The 5,989-nt window shown below is 36.2% G+C and overlaps 1 long non-coding RNA gene across 1 annotated transcript; it reads right to left on the minus strand.

Annotated features, from left to right (window-relative positions):
* Nucleotides 1–462: 462 nt before the first annotated feature.
* On the minus strand, nucleotides 463–2,928 carry LOC113981359. The gene is made up of 3 exons (XR_003538388.1): nucleotides 2,827–2,928; nucleotides 996–1,102; nucleotides 463–523 (listed from the first exon to the last, which is right to left on the minus strand). It is a non-coding gene; the product is annotated as an uncharacterized LOC113981359 (long non-coding RNA).
* Between the last annotated feature and the right edge of the window lie 3,061 nt (nucleotides 2,929–5,989).

Raw genomic sequence — 5,989 nt, forward strand, 5'->3', positions numbered from 1 at the left:
TAGATTTTGTCATGGTATTAGGTACAAAGCTTTTTTTAAATTAAATAATTCAGTAGCTCTATGTTAGACCTTTTTACCACTGGTTTACAAGCTTTTAACTGTAACTGATTGAATTGGAAATTTGCCTATCTTTATATCTGCCATCATAATATAATATAATATACTCTATTTTTCATCTACAAATGATCTGGCGAACTCACACTTGCTTTGTGCTACAGTTTAAATCCCTTGGCTTCAGAATGTTATGTTTGATTAGGAAGAATCTTGTGTTTCATAGAAATTTTCTTTTGGTGAGACTCTTGCTATTCAAATGTATTCTGTCAATTCAGTAACAGCTTGGGAAAATGAAATAAATTAAAAAATAGCTTGTAAATACTCAGCACAGACTCAGTAGTGTTTAGCAGTTTAATTTTTTTAGGTATTTCTTAACTGAGTGTGGTTTAATCCCTCGCAATCACTATTGCCAGACATCTGTTATTGCCACTGAAAGGCAGATTACAATGAATCCTCTGGAAATGCTTTCCTGAAATGAAAGTAGATGTGACGAATCAGATCACATAAAAGACTCAGAGAATATATTCTGAGAAACAGAAAAGTTTAACTACAGGGAGGGAAGACACAGACATCTATGGAGGAACAAAACTGGAGTTGGGGATAGACCAAGGGGCGAAATGAAAGGATTGCAGGAGATGAAAGGAAACACCAGAAAACCTAAAAAAAAAGTGCAAGTTCCTGTATGTTGGTCACTGTCTTATTTTCTCTGATTCCTTTTGCTTTCTTCACTTGCTCTGTCCTGCTCACTAGGGTGAGGGAAAGGCACTTGCCAAGGTATTGTGAAATAAACAACTGCCAAGCTGTCTCATCTGGGAAACAGCACTACCCATTTCACACTTGCCTTCAAGAAAAACTTCTGCACCACCACCTAATCATGATTTCAGTGCAAAAAGCATTCTACATCATTAATTATCCCAATTAAAATGATGTTAATGGGACACCTCGTGCTGTTAGCTGCACAGATCTTGCAAAGTGTTGAACCACATGCAGGAGAACAAGCATGGATGCCAAGAGAAGTCATCTACAGTCCATCTTGTAAATTTCCAACCTGCAGTGGAAGGGTTGGGAAACTTGGTCACACATTTACCTGAAGTTGTTTCTTGGAAATCTCTGAAAAATAACTGGTAGCCTCAAGAAAATGGGCTTTTTTTTTGGCAAAAGTTTAGAATATTTTGGGTAACAAAATTATCTTACACCTGTTTAGAGGCATATTCCTAGTTATTTGGCTATTAATAGGTATATCCTGTAAAATCTTTGAATTTAAAGTACAGATTAGCCAGAAGAACACTGAACTAAGAGCCTAATCTCATTATTAAACTTACAGTACTATAAGGTCAAGTTCTAATTTTCAGCAAATACTTTACCTATATTCTTTATAAAACAAAAAATTTCTTTTAAAATAATTCATTGAAGGGGTAGTAAAAATGCAAAAACTCCTGACAAAATATGACTATAAACTCATACAGTAGATTCCAAATTATTTTGCGAAAAGAGTACTGTAAAAAAATTTTTTAAAATGTTTATTTACGGGGAAAACCGTTAACAAGTTGGTGTTTGTGTTTCTGCTTGTTTTCAACTCACGACTCTTCTCATGGACAGTACTGCCTAGTGAATTTAAACAGCTGCCAACATTTGCCTGTACTGTGAATTGAGATGCATGTTTTTCACAGGTTTGACAAGGTAATATCATTTAACTTACCAGGGGCATGTAAATTGTAACATATCACAGTATATTAAACTCTTTAATTTCCAGAGAAGCTTTTTAAGTGGTGAAACAAAGAACATAATAAAAGCATTCTGGAAATGGCAATCACCTTTTTTTTAGAGATGTACATCAACAAATATAAATTACAACAAATATAATATCTAGTTCCTTATGAGCTGTTCCACAGGCCTCAAATCAGAAAATCTAAAACCTTCAGAGTTAAAAGTATGACCAACAGATTTATTAACATGCTAATTGTATTAGGCCTTCATTTCTAGCCTGGTTTTCTACCCGTTTCGTTCTCCTGTTTTTATGGCATTACTTTTAAAATAGGGGACCCCTGGTGGCCTAGTGGTTAGCGTGCAGGACTCTCACCTCTGCGACCCAGGTTCGAATCCAGCCAGTCCCCCGGGCAGATGGAGTCCGTTAGGCCTGTGAGGCCATCCATCTATGAGAAGGTCACTCTAAACAAACCTACGTCCTGAGGACCTCACTGCCATTGTCCAAGCTTGCTTGCCCCCGGCAGATGAACCTTAGGATTAAAGGGTGGGCTCAGTTCAGCGCAGGCTGTGTCTCACCTAAAAAATCCATTGCACAGGCTGGAAAGGTAAAACACCTTTCCCAAAATCTTCGTTCGCGAAGACTGGCCATTATATTATTTTATTACTTTTAAAATGTGAACAAAGGAGGGTTCACTAAACCTCTCAATATAAAAACTCTTCGGAGCTAGAAATATTTTGTGTATTGACAACCAACACAAGAACAAATACCTAGAAAAAGGCTAACAACATCCCAGCATGACCTTGTCCTCAAATTTATCCTCTGCAAATAAACAACTCTCTGTGAGCCCCAGTTTCTCTTGAGCAGCTTGAGAAAAAAGCTCAAAGAATTGGTTCAATGTGGAAAATACAGGAAGAGAAATCCTTTTGGAGGAATGGGGAACCCGCAGAGAGATAAGAAAAGAATAGCTCAGAGTTCAGAGAGTCTTGAAAACACTGAGGCTTCAATAACACAGGTCCGTGAGTCAGCACTGCTTAGAAGGGGAGACAGAGACAGCGAGCACATACCTCAGATGGAGTAAAATATTACAGCCCTGGAAAAGCAGAAACTGCTCTATTGGTGTATGATTTCAGTCTCTCTAGACAGCAGTGGAAGGCCTACATACAACTCGAAGAAAGAATGACAAAATAAAGAGCTTGGATATTTAGAAGATAAACTACAATTACTTTCCTAATTATTATTTATCTGTTGATATTGGAATAATAAACTATAGTAACTTGAGCAAAACCTGTAAAAATTGGGGTAGAATAAAAATAATTCCATCTAAACTCTGCTATTTTCCCATAATGTACAGCCTATGTTTTCTGTCTAATTTTGTCCAATTATAAATAATCAAATTCTCTAATATTAGCAATTGGTTCCACTTCCTTAATGAATATTCTTTCCTTATATTCTTAGTTACCTTTTGCCATGAGTACATATTTTAAGCTGTTAAATTCTAGCTTGATTTATATCTTTTCTTCCTAAAGCAGGAAGGAAGGGTCAGGAACTTAAATCAAAATCAGGCAGAAAGTAGAGCAGGAAAAAACCCACCCAAAAACCAACCAACTAAACGATCAAACAAACAAACAAAACCTCCCCCCAAGAAATAAAAGGTAAACAAAATATTTTTCATTCACTTTGTCTGTCATAACTGGCTAGATTGTATACAACATTTCTGTGTTTTCTTCCCCCAAGAAGTGTTGCAGAATTTATCAGCCTTAAAAGAGAGTGAGATTGCTAATCCTTCCCTGCATTTCCTAAAACTCTGAATAAACCTTGTTGTTAAGAGATAAGTACAGCAGAAAGAGGGAAAAAATTATGTTATTTTTCCCATTTCTTGACTTGATGCCTTTGCCATTGAGGATCACACATATATTCTGATTCTTTTCCTATATCATAGCTGGTATCACAAACCAAATGTGCACATGTGCTTCCAAAGGTTCAGTCAACCAGGAAAGAGAGAATTTAGTGTTTGTTTCCTGTGTGCAATACTTACATGGGAAACTCAATATGAACTTTCCTTTCTATTCTCCTTCTTTTTTTCTAACCTCAACACAATGTCAGAAAAATAAAGACTAATGTTTCAGAGTAGTGTTGGAAGGGGTGGGAAAAAGTTGCATATTGAAAGAGGGAGTTTCTTTTTCTTGAATTCTACTGCTGAGCTGTTTCCTGAAGCCTAAAAATTTTACTTGGTGAGTTTTGGGAAATTAAATAATAGCCAGATATGCATCCTTTCTTCTCTGCAGCAGCTAAAGATAATAGTAATTCATGATTTTTGGGTAAGGTCAGACACTTAAAGCACTGTGTGTCTGCCGCAGGCTCTGAGGTTTCAGGAGAAATAAAGATGAAGTACAGTATTCTCTTGCAGAGCAGTTGATAAACATCATCATGCAAGGACTTTTTCACATCTTGATTTTTTGTCAAATCATAAACCATTCCTCTAAATTTGCTTCAGCTGTGTAATCATAAAAACTTTATATAAAACAACATTGAGTTAGTTTAATTCTTCTCAAAGATGGAAGAGCAGGAAACCTGCTGAAAATACAATGAAAGCTCTTCCAAGCATTCTCATGGTTATTTATACAGAGTTACTTCTGAACTGTCTGCATCATAGACTACTGTAAATTTTTACAAAGGCTTCTGCAAAGGGGTAAATTTTTAAAAATGGACTTATTCATTATTTAAACTGTAGCTGATCTTCTTAGTTGTTCAATATTTGATTTACTTGTAGGCAATTTGGAAAAGACCACTTTTTTCCTGGGAAAAATATGTTCCAAAATATTTAAATAATTAAATACCATTCTAAATAAGTAAATTAATAAATGCATGCATGCATAAATAAATCCTTCTGCTCTTTATCTTACATTCTGTTTTTCAGCTGAGGGATTGATATTAGAGGACTATTGGTAATGTTGATGGGAAAAAAATGTCCTTAAATTGAATTATCAGAGCAATGGGGATGTATAAAAACACTCAGAAAAGGTCTCCACCCCAAAACAATAATAGCATTCAAATCTTGGTGCTTCCTATGGGTGAGGAGAAAAAGTGTTGGGGTTTTCCACCTTGGAAAGTAATGGACCTTTGTTATAGACTTTACAGAAAATTATTAACAGTTCTCTGTAGTGCTTGGAGGTTTTTATGCTTAGGTACCTGTATCCTTGCTGATGTGGAGGATTTGAGGCTGCAGACTAAGACATGAACGTTAATGAGGTTGACTCGGGATTATGCTCCTCATCCTGTGTCTGTCAGTTACACCAGATCAGACTTAACTCCACGAGGAGTTTCAAGGAGATGAAGGGAATTGTTCCAAAGGTGCAGGCTTGCTTCAGGGTGTATAAATGGCAGAATATATACTTGTAAGGTGATCATTTATGGTGGCAATGAAAGTTTTTCCTTCAATTTGACAAGGTGATGAGTAATGGAAGAAGATGGACAGGTAATATAAATCTCCCAATATATGCTACTGTCCTGTCTCTTTTTCATGTCTTATTAAGGGTATTGCCTACAAATGGCTGTCTGGATTTCTCTTAGTTACTAATGCAGTTAGAATTCAGTGGTATCCTAGAAGCTTTACAGCATGGCTTCTTGCACACTACAAAAATATCCCTCATCAAAATTCAGTTTGTTCTTGTCCTCCCCAAGCTTCAATCTGATCTAGAGAGTGTTGCTTGAACTCTGCTTGATTTATTATCCTTTCCGCTTTTGCTCATTATCACTGGGTAACCTAATTTACCAGAGCTCAGGTATCCTTTTCATGCTGATTAAAAGCAGCTCTCTCACTCTGCTTGATACAGATCTGTTTCCTTCTAGTTGAAAAAAAATGATGATCTCTTTGTTTGAATGTATAGCTAAACCTTCTTGCAGAAGTCCCATATTTTACCTTACTCTTGTCCCTTCCTAGTATCCACTGAGTATTAATCAAAGTTGACCACTTGTTGCTGTGATTTAACAAAGCAGACAGCTAAACACCACACAGCTGTTTATTCACTTCCCCCTCTTCGCTCTCTCGGAGTGAGAGAATCAGGAAAAGGCAAAACACACGGGTTGATATAAAACCAGTTAATTAGGACAAAAAATGGGGAGGAAATAATAATAATAATAATAATAATAATAATAATAATAATAATGATTAAATAATGTAGTGGTGCACTCTTGCTTATCACTCACTGGTTGGTCAGTTGCCAAGCA

This window comes from Neopelma chrysocephalum, unplaced genomic scaffold (assembly GCF_003984885.1).
Source record: "Neopelma chrysocephalum unplaced genomic scaffold, ASM398488v2 Primary Assembly neopelma1_96502, whole genome shotgun sequence".
NCBI lineage: Eukaryota > Metazoa > Chordata > Aves > Passeriformes > Pipridae > Neopelma > Neopelma chrysocephalum.